Raw genomic sequence first — 18,388 nt, forward strand, 5'->3', positions numbered from 1 at the left:
ATAGGTCATCGCTGAAATTTTGAAATTGTCGCAGTTTAAGTGAAAAAAAGTCGTTTTTTCCGTTTTCGTCATTTTCTCATTTTTGCGCGTGGCGCGTCGAAAAACCCAGTTTTTATTTTAAAAAAATCGTATCTCAGAGTATTGAAAACATAACTTCACCATTTTTTGATATGTTGTGTAAAATTTTCGAGGAATCTGATAAAAGTATTTTAAGACATAGGCTCTTTGGTCCCGAGATCTTCAAAACAGCATTTTAAGTTTTCATACGACCTTTTCAAATGTTAAGCTAGATTTTTGGAACTTCTTAATATTGTTCCCAAATAGCACCCTAGATATGATTATTTGAAAAAAGTGGTTTTTGCTAAAATCGACGAAAGTTGCAATTTTGGCGTAGGTCACGCTAATGGCCAAACAAAAAAATACGGGTCTGATTATTCCGGCCAAGGAACCCTCAGAAAAATTTTGAGCCCGATCGGAGAACTTTTTTTTCGAATCATGCTGTTTTCGTGGGGAATTGCTGTATAAAGATATACTTTTCATCTTTCATTTGCGACATTTATGACATTTTTTTTTTAAATTATGGTTTTTGCTAGAAATAACCAAAATTATCATTTTGGGACAACCCTAGCACCCTAACGGCCATACAAAAAAAAGGCCAATGAAAAAAAGAGAGCCTAAATCGAAAAATAGTTCTCTGATTGGGCTCAAAATTTTTCTGGTAGTTCTTTTTATGATATGTGAAATTTTTCAAGGAATCCGACAAAAATATTTTCAGACATTTGCTCTTAGGTCCGGACTCGGTCAAAACGCCATTTAAGTTTTCATACGACTTTTTGACATGTTTGGCTGGTTTTTTCTGATCTCAAATTATTTTTCCTTGTAGGCAAACTAATAACCTTTTATTTGCATTCAAGACAGCTAAAATCGGTTGAAACTTCACGGAGCCCGATCGGCTTAGGTTCTTTCCAAATGATATTGCTGCATATAGATATTATAGCGAAATTAAATGGAACAACTCGTCTCTTTGCAGTCACAACACAATTTGAGTCCTGATAATCAAATGATCAAAGTACTGGATATCGAAAGGTTGGACAACCAAATCTTGACCCTGTTATCTTAAATATAACAGAAATCTGGAACGTCAACGTTTACATAACGTCCTGTGAAAAAGTTTCTAAGTGAGTGTGGGAGGTCGTTTTCTCTAATCTTATTCTGCATCCTTGAAAGGAAAAAAAAACGTCTAAAGCAGCACAATATTGAATTCTGCGACAGCGCAAAAAAAAACCTTATCTCCAAAGTTCAAATAACAACATGCTATCTCTATCTCTCTTTCTCTCTCCACGACCTGAGCCACCCACATTTATTTGCTCATCTTTTTCAAGTCCGTGAAAATATCACACAAGAAAACCGTCGTCCGTCGTCCCCACTAATTGAGTGCTTTGTCTTGTCCACTGAACTGGAGCTAGCTGGCTGGATGGCTGGTGCTACTAAAACAAAACTCTTGTTCTAATACACGACGTATAGAACAGGCAAGCCCAAGCAAGTGTCTGCAAGTTATTTGTCTTGTTTCAGCTTGATTTATCGCTCCTACTTTTTATCCTTCACACCAATTTCCGCACAATTTTTTTGCGACCCCCCTCCCCCACCACCTCCCCCTCTTTCTTTCCCAACTTTCCAAACACTTTTCATTTTTCCCGCAGCCATTGTGTGATGTTGGATTGTGTTTGACCACAGACGGAGAAGCAACGTTGCCCTCGTTGTCACCATAGAACCAGCGCGCGCTCCGTGTACACACTCCTCAGCCGACGCCGTTGCATAACTTCAGGGGTTTCACCTTTCCTTCCGACCTGGCCACGTGGACAACGCCACCACCACCACCACCACCGCCGCCGGTGTGAGATATAAACAGAATAAAGCTAGCCGAGCATCGTCAGCGAAACTTTTGTGGAAAACTTTTTACCCATTGCCGCCGCGCGTTGCACATTGTTCACAATTCACCCCTCTACATCACCTCACCTCACTACAGTACCACTGTTGCACTTTCATTTCTCTTCTAAAGAGAGATATCTACAGCGAAGTTTACGGTGGGCAGGGGTTCTTGAAATTGTGTAATTAGTTGAATTCAGCGGACAATTTTTCAGCACTGGTCGTATATTTATAAAAAGTGGCATGCCGATTTAAATAAAATACAAGTGCTGAAAAAATCGAAACGATATCTGTCGTGAATTAAATAGCGAAGGCTAGTTGAACAAAATTAAGAAAATTTAAATTTTCTCAATCTCAAATCTCAGCAATTACCTATTTGTCCGATATTTCACAGTCTGAACATTTTCACAGCTATTTGGAAAAAAATATATTGAAAAATAAAAGTTCATCAAACATTTTGCCTTTCTTACTAAAGATACACACACAAAAAATATAGCTCAAAATCTGCAACAGTGAATTTGCTGCAGAAAATATCACATTTTAAAACAATTTTTGCAGTACGCCCGAAGATCATTTTTGCCCGCGTGTAAACATATCAGCGATCTGCAGTTCTCACCAACACATATAATGCTGGCCCGTCCCCGAGCAACACTCCAAAGAGAAAAATATGTTGGTGCTCTTTCACTCACATTTAATCAAGCGTCCATGGCGCGGTGGTAGCGTGTCGGATCAATAATCAAGAAGTTGGTAGTTCAATCCTCGTTCTGTTAAGGGTTTTTTTTATGTAATACAACCAAAAAGCTGTCGGTAATGTCGATAATTGTCGGTAACGGGCAAAGATGGCATATCCCTATATCGCAAAAAATGCATGAGGACAGTTTTCATGCAGATTCTGATATACTTTCATGCCGCTATGCATCACAATCATGTGGCCGCCGTTTGGGTGTAGGTATAGGTTTTACTTTATGGCTGGACATCATTTCTATCTTCGTAAATATCATAATTCAGCATGAGTTTTCAACGGAAAATCGCTAAAAAATCACACTGCATCGATTTTCGACGCTTTGTTGCCAAGTCGACAAGTTGTCAAGTTGAGCTTCGCATGCTGGCAGATATAGTTTGTGGCTCGAGATATACTCGTTTTGTAGTAGCTTGTATACCGATGTGTCCTACAGCTTGTAAGATATCGTAGCTTTTCGGTATTTATGCCCTGTCCATTTGTGCATAACTGTCCAATGTTTATGCAAAAACTTTTGTGACATAGGACATTCATCCGGCTAAAATCAATTTGTTTCCCGTGTGCTCCTTAAACCACCTAAAAGTAGACATAATCACGGTGCTCAAAATACCGTTATTATGAAAAAAAAAATGCAATCCGAGATTTTGGGGTCTATCGATTCCTTACACCATAGGGCACCTCTGTGCAAAAAATAAAATCATTCGCTAATGTAGTTTTCGAGATACAGCCCTTTTAAGATGTTACATACAAGAAAACCAAAACAATCTATACAATTTCAGCATTTCAAAGAATATGCATTTTGAGATAATGATGAATTTTACTTCATATGACTGTCAAGTATCTCTGGGCAAAGTTTTAGAAGGTTTGCTGATGTAGTTCTCGAGATACAGCCATTTTAAAATGTGTTTTTTCCGACTTTTTATAAGCAAATCTGTAAAACCAATACAATTTCAGCACTTTAAAGAATATGCATTTCGAGATAATGATGTTTTTGCTTCATATGACAATCAAGTATCTCTGGGTAAAGTTTCAGAAGGTTTGCTGATGTAGTTCTCGAGATATAGCCTTTTTAAAATGTTATTTTCGACTTTTTCTAAGAAAATCTATAAAATCAATACATTTTTAGCACTTGCACTAGAATATGTATTTCGAGATAATGATGAATTTTGCTCCATATGACTGTGAAGTATCTCTGGGAAAAGTTTCAGAAGGTTTGCTGATGTAGTTTTCGAGATACAGCCATTTTAAAATGTTATTTCCGACTTTTTCTTAGAAAAACTATAAAATGGATAAAATTTCAGCATTTCAAAGAATACGCATTTCAAGATAATGTTTGATTTTGCTTTATATGACGGTCAAGTATTTCTAGGCCAAGTTTCAGAAGGTTTGCTGATGTTGTTTTTGAGATACAGCCGAATTAAGATGGTATTTCAGACATTTAACGCCGATTAAATAGATTTTCTTTGAAAAAGTCGAAAATAACATTTTAAGACGGCTGTATCATGAGAACTACATCAGCAAACCTGCTGAAACTTTGATACTTGACAGTCATATGAAGCTAAATTCATCATTATCTCGAAATGCATATTCTATAAAGTGCTTAAATTATATTGATTTTGTGTTTAAAAGTCGAAAATAACATTTTAAAAAGGCTATATCTCGAGAACTACATCAGCAAACCTTCTGAAACTTTACCCAGAGATACATATTCTTTAAAGTGCTGAAATTGTATTGATTTTATAGATTTTGTTTGAAAAAATCGGAAATAACATTTTAAAATTGCTGTATCTCGAGAACTACATCAGCAAACCATCTGAAACTTGGGGCAGCGAATGACCGAAAGGTTAAAGCTGCCGGAAATAAAGTAATTAACAACAACAACAACATCTGAAACTTGGCCCAGAGATACTTCGTCAGCTGTGTGCTATCTTGTGACATAGACCATTTTGGTCGAAAATGTGTTAATGATGACGTTTTGCTATACTTAACAAACACTACAAGATGCTTTAACCCGATTTTGGAAACTCGCTTCCGTTTCCCGGATATCGCAATACACACTTGTGACATAGACCAATTTATCATCAAAATGATTGTGCACACTTGTGACACGTCATACATGTTGTTGGAAAATGTGGAAAAATTTTCTTGTTTTTCACAAATTTATGTACACACATACTTTCTAAAGGCAATGCAACCTTTTGCTTATAAAAATAAACTGATTAAGTCGATTGAACCATTGATTTGAGCTTATTTCAGTTTGTATGGGAATTCTGTGCACACTTGTGACACGTAGTACAATTTTATTTTCGAAACACACTTGTGACACGTGCTTTTCAGATTTTTGTTTGCATTATTTACTGTATCTTTTAACTGGTGTAACCAAATTAGTTGAAACTTAGAGCGTTTGTTAAGCGATAGTATACGAACCGATTGCTTCAAAAAGTTTGGCTCTACCATTCGGGTCATTCCATCTCAACTGTGCACGAAAAAGTGCAAATTTGAAAATTACCCTCTCCGATCCTGCTCAAATTTGGCAGAGCTGTTGATACTATCAAAACATGCAAGAATCCCAAATTTCATCCAAATCGGACCACCCCCTCCATTTTTGTACCTCCCCAAAAAATCGACTTTTTGGCGATTTTTGACCAAACCTCCTAGTTTCAAACGGCGATAGCCCAGGAACCACAAATCTTAGAAGGTCGGTCTTAGACTCAATTTTGAAGGAAATTGGACGTAGAATCCATTTCCTTGATCAAAATTTTGATTAATTTATTTTTTCTACCTGTATTGCGCAATTGAAAACTTTTAACGGCCGTATCTCAAAACACCCCAACTTATTTTTTTTATTTGACCTCACCATCGTGTTCCCCGGCCAATTTTACATAAGAATCACTTATCGACAGAAATGAATATGTTTCGTTCCAGAGATATCGAATTTTAAAGTTTTGTGTTTTCGAGATTACCTACATCAGCTTCATTCGCCGCATCTGCTAGAAGCACACAGGCGGGCTGATGAATAACTGCTACCTGGTGTTCTGGGAGATGATTAATTTAATTTTTATTTTTATAATTTTACGCAAATATTTATTCAAATGGCCAATAGGGGAAATTCTCGTATGTTTAGCTGGTTAAGTCCTCGCTCCTAGTTTTGTCGAATTTGCTCATTTTCACTATTTAAACACAAATTTTGCAAAACTTTCAATAGAAACATGCTTGTTCACTTCTTATTGAGCTATTTATCACTCGATTTCAGTTGAAAACGCTTTTAATCAGCTGTAATTGAATGCCAAAGGCAATTATGGCAATGGCAATTATGGATATGGCAACATTAGAGGAACGTTGGAATTAGATGCTGTTCCCCTACCTTGATCAATCTATTTTTGTGAAAGGAATATTTATTGGGTTATTTTGAATGCACCGTTTTTTACGTGTTGCTAACCTTTTAGAGTACCTCCTAGGCCATGACTAGGGCCTTTATCATGGGCGGTAGCAAAATAGTGTCATTCAGCAAAAACCCCAAAACCTGCTTTATTATTATTATTATTATAGTTTATTATAATTTGGCAAATCTGATTTATGGTTCAAAAGATTGATCATATTAAATCAATTTTTATATTAAGAGCCAGCTCCATTTGATTAAAAGATGATTTTGGTCAAGTTAAATTTAATCCAAAAATAACCTTATACGTGATGACAGCAGTTGTATTGTGTTCCAAGAATCCAAGAATGATAAAAGAAAAAAAACACTGTTGTTCGGAGGGTATTGAAATCATCGCAACTAAATATGGGAAATTAGCCGCAGATCAAACTTTGTGATTTTCTTACATTTTTCAGTTTTATACTTTCCAGAAATCCTTTTTCTACTCCTTGTGATCGTTCTTCATTAGAGTACAATGTATCAACAAATTTTATTCATTTTCATTCATATGTTTTACTCAATAATGTATCGTGCACTTATTGTTCAGTGTTACTAACAAGATTAATTGCATTTTCCTGCTCGCTCCGTCGGAATCCAATTCTGCCCTTTACTGTGTGTCGTTATTGCTCTGTCCTGTGGGTTAGCACAAAAATTCACCTCATTATTATTTTTTTTGAGCCGATAAACATTCGCGATTAAACTCCAGATTCCTAAGTGTTATACAGTTAATTTTTGCCCAATTTGATAAATATTAATTATGATGAAATATTATTTCAATAAATGACCAGGTAGTAGTTATTGATCAGCCCACCTGTGTGCTTCTAGCAGATGCAGCGAATGAAGCTCATGTAGGCAATTTCGAAAACACAACACTTTAAAATTCGATATCTCTGGAACGAAACATATTCATTTCTGTCGATAAGTAATTCTTATGTAAAATTGGCCGGGGAACACGATGGTGAGGTCAAATAAAAAAAATAAGTTGGGGTGTTTTGAGATACGGCCGTTAAAAGTTTTCAATTGCGCAATACAGGTAGAAAAAAATAAATTAATCAAAATTTTGATCACGGAAATGGATTCTACGTCCAATTTCCTTCAAAATTGAGTCTAAGACCGACCTTCTAAGATTTGTGGTTCCTGGGCTATCGCCGTTTGAAACTAGGAGGTTTGGTCAAAAATCACCAAAAAGGTGTTTTTTGGGGAGGTACAAAAATGGAGGGGGTGGTCCGATTTGGATGAAATTTGGGATTTTTGCATGTTTTGATAGTATCAACAGCTCTGCCAAATTTGAGCAGGATCGGAGAGGGTAATTTTCAAATGCTGTTCCGTTTCAGATGGAATGACCCATTCATAGTTTTGAAAATATTTATCATCAAGCTTTAAAAATCAATTTTCTCGAATAGTACCAGGGCCGTGCACAGGATTTTTGAAAGGGGAGGGTTTTCTCGAATGGGGCGCATGGGGTGCTTGTTTAGATTGCGAAAGGGCGCTAACAGTCAATCTTTACACGCGTTAATACGAAGTTTGAGCGAATTTGAGTTTTTTGCGCAAATGAGAGTTTTGGCGTAAATCGGAAGAGGGAAGGACCAGTAACTTGTGGAGCGTAAAACGGGGTTTTAGTGAAGGAGTGTAGCAGTAATTGCTCAAAACAAGTTTTCATAAGTTTTCTTTTTTTTATATTAATAGTAGTTCTCTACGATTTCGCAATTTTTTTTTCACGATTTTTAACTTTTCATTTTTTTTATTTGGATGAAACTTTGCCACTCACCATGCATTCTCTATGTCAAAAGAAGCAATTTTGCATCATTCGTTTTTCTATACAAATGTCTATACAATTCTGGGGGCTGGTCATATTAAATTTGTATGCAAATGAATGAATTTCTATATCTTGACAAGGGATTTTCTGATCGATTTGGTGTCTAGGGTAAAAAAAAACCCGATTTTTTATGTTTTAGGAGACTAAAAAAGACATCTTCGGAGCTTTAGTGATGGTGCAAAATCTGGCTTAGGAGATATGTTTTTTTTTTGAAGAAAAAAAACGAAAGTGGACAAAAATGATTGAAGCAATTTTGTTAACAAAATGTACCTTTTTCAGGGTTAAGCTAATTTTAGGACTGCATTTTCAATTTATTTTGGTTTCTTTTTATTTTAAAATAATACTTCTGGAATTTAAAGTACCCCTAAAAAATATTTTTGAAGAGCCAAGAAAATTTTGTACAATTTTCTCTCTGAAACTTTCAAATCGAGCAATTTGTTTCTGAGATATACAATCTCAAAGAAATCAAATCGATGAACTTGATTTTTTTAAGTGTTAACCCTTTGCTGCCCAAATTATTTCGATTTTTTTAATTTTTCCCTTGTCACTTTGAGCAACTTTTGTTCTACGAAAAACTTTACTTCTCTTATTTTATGTTGTTTTTGTTTCATTTTTAGTTTTGATATTTGCATTTATCTTGTTTAGTTGATATTTGTTTTTGGTAGTATTTTGCCTATTCACCAAATTTGTCAAGTTTTTTACAGCCAATTTTTCATTTTTTTTTACTCTAGAACAAACTATTATCATTTAAATTGTTAAAAAATGCTTAGATGTATAGTCTGAGACAATCCAGGTTTTTAAGCGAAGATGGCGTTCGAATGTTGAACGTCCGAAATGTCAAAATCGCGCAGTAGCACCAACATTAGAAAAAAAATGTGGCTGTCATGCCATGGCACACTTTTTTCGTAATGTTGGTACCGCTGCGTGATTTTGACATTTCGGACGTTCAACATTCGAACGCCATCTTCGCTTAAAAAGCTGGATAGAAAAAAAAAGTACAGAAAATATTAGTGAAAACAGCCAAGAAAAACAACCATTTTTTAAAACATTGGTAAAGTCACATAAAACAAGTCACACGTTCAACCCTAAAAATTTTCCAAATTTTAATAGTTCTTCTTTCCAATGCTTTTTAAAGGTCGAAAATTGGTTAAAAAATGATTTTTGGCGAATTATTAGATCGATCCCCGTCTAGAGGTGGGGTTGGGTTGTAGCTGGATAAACTGAAAGTGTTCAACTGATCATAACTCGGAAACTACTGGTTTTCAATCGACTTTTCTTTCATTCCCTATCTCAAAAGAAGCAATTTTGCATCAATTGTTTTTCCATACAAGTCTCCATACAATTTTGAGGGCTGGAATGGGTATGTAAACGTATGAAATTTTGTACCTTAGGACGGAATTTTGTGAAAATCTGAAAAATTAGATTAGAAACTTCATTTTTGGGTCAAACATTTGTAACAGACTTTTGAGTATAAAAAATGAAAAAAGATAATTTTGAATATATCTCTATCAATTCCTTGACTTTTCCGAAGAAACGTCCTAGAAAATCGAAAAAAGTAACAAAGTTGCTACAGGAAACAAAGATATATTTCGATTTCGATCCGAAAAGGCACTTCTCTCATAAACAAAATTTAAAAAATGATAAAATAATTAAAATATTAAAAAAAAATACTAACATGCCAACGCCTTTAAACCACCATAGAAATGATGAAAATATTTTGAAAATCAGATTTCAAAGAAAGTTTCACAACACGTAAAAAAATAATCAAAAAAAGTTGGCTTAACAACATAAAAATGATAAAAAGTTGCGCCTTGTGATGAAATAAAAATGTTAAATACCGTAAAACGGGGTGACTTTGATATCCGGGGACTTTGATAGGTTTGCGATTTTTCCGCAAAATTAAGAGTACAACTAAAATACGTACGGAATGGTTTAGAATCATACTGACCGTGGTAGAGAAGAGTTCAAAGTACCTCAAAAAGAACTTTTCATAAAATGTTGAAAGGTTTTAAAAGTTAGTTAACTATAGTTAAGAAAATGTTGATGGAAGTCATTATTTTAGACTTCTCGATGTGTCATGATTTTCTCAATGAACATGATTTTTAATCGGAAAACGGAATGCATTTTCGGATTCTTTGGACAATTTTCCACTAGGAGAAGGTTAAAAAAGTTTGTAAATAATAAATAATATGTGTTTTTGAAACATAATTTAAAAAATCTCCAAATTTATAGGCAATTTCAGTTGAACAAATTTCATGTAAAATGTGAAAACTTGTGATTCGTGCTTTGAATTCAGTATAAAATGCAATATAAATCGTTAATTTTATAAACAAAACTAGTTTTAAGAAATTTCAGGCAAAATTCCGACTTTTTAACAATTTTACCTAAAATTTATATGTATTTTGCTAAAAAGCTTATACACATAGTTAACTAAATATAAATATTGTTTTTTTTTTTCTTAAAACTATATCAGCTACTTTAGTGATGGTACATTTAGCGTACAAATAAAGTTTGAATATCTTTCTATTTTTCTAAACATTATTGAAAAAACTTTTTTTCCGAAATAGTCAATGGACTTTGTGTGGCCTACCCCAGTACATGTTTAAAAAAATAATAATCTTGAGAAAAACCTTACCTGTTCGAAAATATTCCAAAAACAAATTGAAATCCTATCAAAGTCACCCCGGTTTACGGTAAAACAATTTGACTACCTTTTTGAAAATAAAATTTCACTAGAGGTGCCCTCATGACAAAATTTAAAAAAAAATGAAAAAAGTAGAGCAACATAAAAAAAGATCAAAGATATTTTGAAAATAGGATTTTACCAGCGGCGTTTTGTTAAAATAAAAATAAAATTAAATTATTTGACTATCGGCGTTCCTCAAGCTATAAAGGCTGTTCAAAATTAGTCAAACAAAGTTTGCCAACCGGTGCAAAAAATTGTTGTAGCTTGAACGCTAAACAGAATTTTTATTTTTTTAAGTTACCGTACGCCAAACTTTGTTTGGCTCTTATTAAACAGTCTTTCTGTTGCTAGAGGGGCGTCGACAGTCAAACTTTTTTTTGTTGAATGTTTTAATTTTGTCATAATAGCGTTTCCAGTAAAATCTAATTTTTACAATATTTTTATCATTTTTAAGCTGCTTTGGGCACCGATTATTCAACTTTTTTATTCAATATTTTTACCAATTTTTTTCCCCACTCATAAGGGCGCCTCCAGTAAAACTTACATATTGATAATTTACATAAAAATGTTTACGCCATAGGGGCGCCCCCATTCCATTTTCCATATCGAGAATTTGCATGATTTTTTTAAGTCGTAGGGGCGCCTCAAGTCAAATTTTTCATATCGAGAATTTGCATGATTTTGTTTAGTCATAAGGGCGCCTCCAGTCAAATTTTCATAACAAAATTTGAATGATTTTTTTAAAGTCGTAGTGGCGTCTCCAATTAAATTTTCATAAAAATGTTTAAGTCATAGGGGCGCCTCCAGTCAATTTTCATAATAAGAAATTGTATGATTTTTTAAAGTCGTAGGGACGTATCCATTAAATTTTTCACAGCGAAAATTTGCATGATTTTTTAAGTCGTAGGGGCGTCTCCTGTCAAATTTTTAATATTGAAAATTTGTTTAAAAAATTTAAGTCGTAGGGGCGCCACCAGTTAAATTTTCATAATAAGAATTTGTATGATTTTTTAAGTAATAAGGGCGCCTCAATCCAAGTTGCCATATCAAGAATATGCCTTTAAAGTCGTAGGGGCGTCTTCAGTCATATTTTTACCTTGAGAATATGTATTTAAAAAAATAATTCATAGGGGCGCTTCCAGTCAATTATTCATATCCAGAATTTGCATGATTTTTTTAAGTCGTAGGGGCGCCTCCAGTCAAATTTTTAATGTTGAGAATATGTTTAAAAAAATTAGATCGTAGTGGCGCCTCCAGTTAAATTTTCATATTGAGAATTTTCATAAAAATGTTTAATTCATAATCATAGGTCAAATTTTCATAATAAGAATTTGTATGATTTTTTTAAGTCATAAGAGCGCCTCCATTTATTTTTTCATGTCGAAAATTGGCCTGATTTTTTTAAGTCATTAGAGCGTCTCCAGTCAAAAATTAATATTGAGAATTTGTATTGGAAAAAATAAATCGTAGGGGCGCCTCCAGTTAGATTTTCATAATTTTCATAATAAATTTTTAGTCGTAGGGGCGCCTCCAGTAATTTTTTTTTAATAAAATGTGTATGATTTTTTAAAACATAAAAGCGCCTCCAGTCAAATTTTCATTCTAAAATTTGTATGTTTTTTTAAGTCGTAGGGGCGCCTCCAGTTCAATTTTCATGAAAATGTTTTACTTATAGGGGCGCCTCCAGTCAATTTTTCATATCGAGAATTTGCATTCTTTTTTTAAGTAATAAGGGTGCCTCCAGTCAAATTTTCATAACAAAATTTGCATGATTTTTTCAAAGTCGTAGGGGCGCCTCTATTCAATTTTTCATATCGAGAATTTGCATGATTTTTTAAAGTTATAGGAGCGCCTCCAGTCAAATTTTCATAACAAAATTTGCATGATTTTTTTAAAGTCGAAGGGGCGCCTCCTTTAAATTTTTCATATCGAGAATTTGCATGATTTTTTTAAGTCGTAGGGGCGCCTCCAGTCTAATTTTTATATTGCATATTCGTATTGAAAAAAAATAAGTCTTAGGGGCGCCTCTAGTTAAATTTTCATAATTTTCATAAAAATGTTTTAGTCATCAAGGCGCCTCCAGACAAATTTTTAATATCGAGAATTTACATGATTTTTTTAAGACGTAGGGCGCCTCCAGTCAAATTTTTATATTACATATTCGTATTGAAAAAAAAATAAGTCTTAGGGGCGCGTACAGTTAAATTTTCATAATTTTCATAAAAATCTGGTAGTCATAGGGGCACCTCCAGTCAAATTTTTTATATCGAGAATTTGCATGATTTTTTAAGTTATAAGGGCGCCTCCAGTCAAATTTTCATAACAAAATTTGTATGATTTTTTAAAGTCGAAGGGGCGCCTCTATTCAATTTTTCATATCAAGAATTTGCATGATTTTTTTAAGTCGTAGGGGCGCCTCCAGTCAAATTTTTATATGGCATATTCGTATTGAAAAAAATTAAGTCTTAGGGGCGCGTCCAGTTCAATTTTCATGAAAATGTTTTACTTATAGGGGCGCCTCCAGTCAATTTTTCATATCGAGAATTTTCATTCTTTTTTTAAGTAATAAGGGTGTCTCCAGTCAAATTTTCATAACAAAATTTGCATGATTTTTTCAAAGTCGTAGGAGCGCCTCTATTCAATTTTTCATATCGAGAATTTGCATGATTTTTTAAAGTCATAGGAGCGCCTCCAGTCAAATTTTCATAACAAAATTTGCATGATTTTTTAAAGTCGAAGGGGCGCCTCCATTAAATTTTTTATATCGAGAATTTGCATGATTTTTTCAAGTCGTCGGGGCGCCTCCAGTCAATTTTTTATATTGCATATTCATATTGAAAGAAAAAGTCTTAGGAGCGCCTCCAGTTAAATTTTCATAAAAATGTTTTAGTCATTAGGGCGCCTCCAGTAAAAATTTTCATATCGAGAATTTGCATGATTTTTTTAAGTCATAAGGGCGCCTCCAGTCAAATTATCATAACAAAATTTGTATGATTTTTTTAATGTCGTAGCGGTGCCTCCAGTCAAATTTTCATAACAAAATTTGCATGATTTTTTAAGTCGTAGGGGCGCCTTCAGTCAAATTTTTATATTGCATATTCATATTGAAAAAAATAAGTCTAAGGGGCGCGTCCAGTTCAATTTTCATAAAAATGTTTTAGTCATAGGGGCGCCTCCAGTCAAATTTTTCATATCGAGAATTTGCATGATTTTTTTAAGACGTAGGGGCGCCTCCAGTCAAATTTTTATATTGCATATTCGTATTGATAAAAATTAAGTCTTAGGGGCGCCTCTAGTTAAATTTTCATAATTTTCATTAAAAATGTTTTAGTCATAAGGGCGCCTCCATTCAATTTTTCATATCGAGAATATGCATGATTTTTTTAAGTCATAAGGGCGCCTCCAGTCAAATTTTCATAACAAAATTTGTATGATTTTTTTTAATTCGTAGGGGCGCCTCTATTCAATTTTTCATATCGAGAATTTGCATGATTTTTTTAAGTCGTAAGGGCGCCTCTAGTCAAATTTTTATATTGCATATGCGTATTGAAAAAAATTAAGTCTTAGGGGCGCGTCCAGCTAAATTTTCATATTTTTCATAAAAATCTGGTAGTCATAGGGGCGCCTCCAGTCAAATTTTTCATATCGAGAATTTGCATGATTTTTTTAAGACGTAGGGGCGCCTCCAGTCAAATTTTTATATTGCATATTCGTATTGATAAAAATTATGTCTTAGGGGCGCCTCTAGTTAAATTTTCATAATTTTCATTAAAAATGTTTTAGTCATTAAAAATGTTTAAGTCATTAGTGTTTTAGTCAGTCAAATTTTCATAACAAAATTTGTATGATTTTCATATCGAGAATTTGCATGATTTTTTAAAGTCATAGGAGCGCCTCCAGTCAAATTTTCATAACAAAATTTGCATGATTTTTTTAAGTCGAAGGTGCGCCTCTATTAAATTTTTTATATCGAGAATTTGCATGATTTTTTAAGTCGTAGGGGCGCCTCTAGTCAAATTTTTATATTGCATATTCGTATAGAAAAAAAAATAAGTCTTAGGGGCGCCTCCAGTTAAATTTTTATAATTTTCATAAAAATGTTTTAGTCATTAGGGCGCCTCCAGTCAAATTTTTCATATCGATTTGAAAAAAGAAAAAAATCTCTTTGGCATTTTAGCAACATAGCTAAAAAAAATCGGCCCTTCGGGCCGAGGGGCGCATGGGGTGTAACTAACTTAATTTTCCAGGGGGGGGTTAAACCCCTAAAACCCCCCCCTTGTACACGGCCCTGAATAGTACTAAATGGTCGTTGTCACAAGATAGCACACAGCTGACGACTTGACAGTCATATGAAGCAAAAAACATCATTATCTCGAATGGCATATTCTTTGAAATGCTAAAATTGTATAGATTGTTTCGATTTTCTTATTGAAAATCGGATGTAACATCTTAAAATGGCTGTATCTCGAAAACTAAATTAGCGAATGTTTTTAATTTTTGCTTAGAGGTGCTCTATGGTGTAAGGAATCGATAGACCCCAAAATCTCGGATTGCATATTTTTTGTCATAATAACGGTATTTTGAGCACCGTTCCGTGATTTCGTAAGTTTATTTCACAGAATACGTTGGATTCCAATACGATTTTTAGAGCTTTAAGCTTTTTATCGTTTACATCGTTTTCAAGATTTTCAACGCTCCCCTGTTAGACTGAAGTCCCGCGGTCGTGCCTTTCGAAGCGTTATCTACTCGAAATCGATCTTGTCCTGCCATTTTCGAGCGTTTGTCCTGCGTTTAATCGGCGTATAGAAAATTAGCAGGCGGTGATAAAATTTATGACAGATCATTACTTCCCTGACAGACGGACCGGGCCGACAACGGCCCGAAAACCGCCGGACGGCTCGACAAAACGGCCCGAATTCCTACGGTTTGTCCGACGGAATTCGGGCCCTTTTCGTGCGTATATGCAACACTTTGTCCGACGATCGTCGAAATCGACGTTTGAGAAAAGCGACGTTGACGGGCCGTTGTCGGGCCGTTTTCGGGCGACTTTGTTATTTAGAGGTTCCTGCCATTGTCGGGTGCTCTCGTTTCGGATTTTTTGGTTAATTTGATGCAAATAAAAGAGATTCCGTTAGCAAACATGCACATTTTATTATTCTATTCAAATCGACTTATATTTAGATAATTATTGTCCACATTGAGATGCCAGGTTCGGAACTCGTCTTTGCTCGAGTCTTTGCTTCATTCTTGGTGATCTCAAGGGGCAAAACCAGCAATTTTCAAACATCTAAAGATAAAGTTAGAAAAATATATCAAAAATTCTGAACAAACCATAATTTGAAGTGCTTTACCTCATTCATTTGTTCGGCTTGCTAGTTCCGTCAAACTCCTGAATCTGGAACATAGATTTCCAGCTTTTAAAAAATGATATAATGAGTACAATTTTTCACAAGCACGTTGGAAATCCACGAAAAATTATCTGTCATTAATTTTAATCAACGCCTGCCAAGATTTCTGCATACACAAGATGTCGGCTTTTTGACATTCGATCAAAACGCACGACAAACGCTCGAAAATGGCAGGACTCAATCGACATCGAGCAGATAACGCTTCGAATCGCACGACCGCGGGAATTCAGTCTAACAGGGTAATAATCAAGTTGATCCAGTCGTTAGTCGAGTATCTATCATCGGTTGCTGCGATCCCTGTCTGGCATCGAAGTAATAAAGTAAACAGGAGCAAAAGTGACAGACGCAACAATCTGCAATTTACCATTCAGGCTTTACAACAGAATGCGCGTGAAGTAAAAGTAATTTTTGCCCATGACCCATGACGAATATCGGGGATATTTCATAACCTAATGTTCCATAGGCCGCCTTCCCTAAGGTGTCGTGATAAGGTCCACAGTTTGAGACGACCTCTCTTTTCTAAGAAATCGAATCCAGAAGAGAAACGATCACCAGTTGTGTTGGTCCGAGCCGGGATTTGAACCCCGATTTACCGCTCAAGAGGCGGAAGCGTTACCACTAGGCTACGTGACTCGGTTAAATACGCGTTAAGCTCGCTCATCGATTTAGCCCGTGTCATGTCAGCGATCAGCAGTCCTCACCAAAGCAAATATCTGCTGGCACGTACATGAGCAATTTGCCACATTTGCTCAACTTCAGATAGATTTTTTACTAAAGATCCCTCCCTTCCTCACAGGATAGCTTGGACCTGCCCTGACTCCCTTATGCCCTGGGTCGTATTACAAGCTCAACTAAAGATGAAGACAAAGCATCATCTATGTCCTCATCGTCGACCGCTTATCCTAGCACAGAACCTTGAATGCAAATATTTGTATTCCGTAGATATTTGTATTACACTACAGTTCTACAACAGAACAACACTACATCATTGTACTGCATTCGTACATTGGCCAACACCTTTTCGCAAAACAATAGTCCACAAGACTGGACAATCTCTTCGTGTGTTAGCAAGGGATTTACACCCATGTTTGTTTCAATCAGCTTCTGGTCAGCGTTACGCACGCGTCATGCGGGATTTTCTCCCATCCACGCGACTCCAAGAACTCCCACAACAACTGCCAAATCACAATTAAATCCGCAATGTGTGGGTCTGAGGGCCGATCTAGAATACGCTCACATTATGTCCAGTAATACAACGATAAGTTCGTCAGCACGACACACGTAAGACTCATAGCCAGTTAAATATCGATGACCGGCTCTGCAGCATCAGGATCAGTCGGTGGTTGGCCGTAAAGCAGGCAAGATCGCATCATAGCCAAGATTTCACAAGCGAAGGGCAAGTACAAGCTTAGTCAGAAAATTTTCAATTATAACCAGTACCAGTGCCTGACCATTGTAAGGAGCTAACGACGGCTGACGACGAATGAACAAAAAACGCGTTCCTTGTAAGCGTAACAAAAATGACCGAGGTTGACTACAAAATGGCTGGCACTGAAGCATCGAAGTTATAAGCATCGGCTGGATTTGAGATCGGTAAGATTTGTGTGATTGGTCTTTAATTTGAAAGCCCTTTATGTTGGGCCTTATCTCCAGCATTCTGTAAGTTTCTCCACAAGATGGCGGTTGGAGGTGCACAAGGTCTGCCAAGGTGGAAAGAGCAGAGTGGATGTGTGCGCGAAAAAAAGAAGAATAAAGTATTCGTGTGTTTTTGTTGGGCCTGAAACGAAATATAAAGTTATCTTGCGAATAGTGGTCACGACAGCAGGCACTTCTTCAGACCGAACCTGTTGCGCAGATGCAGGTAGCTCGAAGGCGGCCACTGGAAACGTGGTGGCACCGCCAAAAGCCGCCGGATCACTTCGGACCAGCGCCGGGAAACTCAAAATGAATCGCGGCAGTAGCACGGAGGTGGACTCTGGAAACGTGGTGGCATCGTTAAAAGCTTCGATCGCAGTATGATTTCTGCCGACAGGAAAGTTGGCTAAGCCGATTAACAAGAATTATTTACATATCTGTGGCTCGTCAAAATCGCGATTTCGAAAAAAAAAGTAATAAAAGTGAAGTCCGTACTAGAAGTGTTGTTTCAATCGAAAGGAGTACAAATAAAATATTGAACAAAATCGTGGCTTCAAATCCGTTATCAACGTTGTAAATTTGCCTCGCCTTGGGATGACCACCCCTGACTCATAGAGGTGGCGTGGCTCGCGTTAAGCTATGAGCTTAGCCAGCCAGCAGCTCCACCGGCAAAACTTTTGTCAACTGACGATTGTGGCAAGCACTTTGAAATGGTGGCACATTTATTATTTACAGCGCCACAAAGTGGATAAGCTTGTAT

At 35.7% G+C, this 18,388-nt stretch overlaps 1 protein-coding gene across 1 annotated transcript in view; it reads right to left on the reverse strand.

Annotated features, from left to right (window-relative positions):
- Positions 1-18,388, reverse strand: part of LOC120419928 (uncharacterized) — a 157,512-nt gene that overhangs the window by 25,664 nt on the left and 113,460 nt on the right. The gene's annotated exons all lie outside the window — the stretch shown is intronic.

Source organism: Culex pipiens, chromosome 2, assembly GCF_016801865.2.
Source record: "Culex pipiens pallens isolate TS chromosome 2, TS_CPP_V2, whole genome shotgun sequence".
Classification (NCBI taxonomy): domain Eukaryota; kingdom Metazoa; phylum Arthropoda; class Insecta; order Diptera; family Culicidae; genus Culex; species Culex pipiens.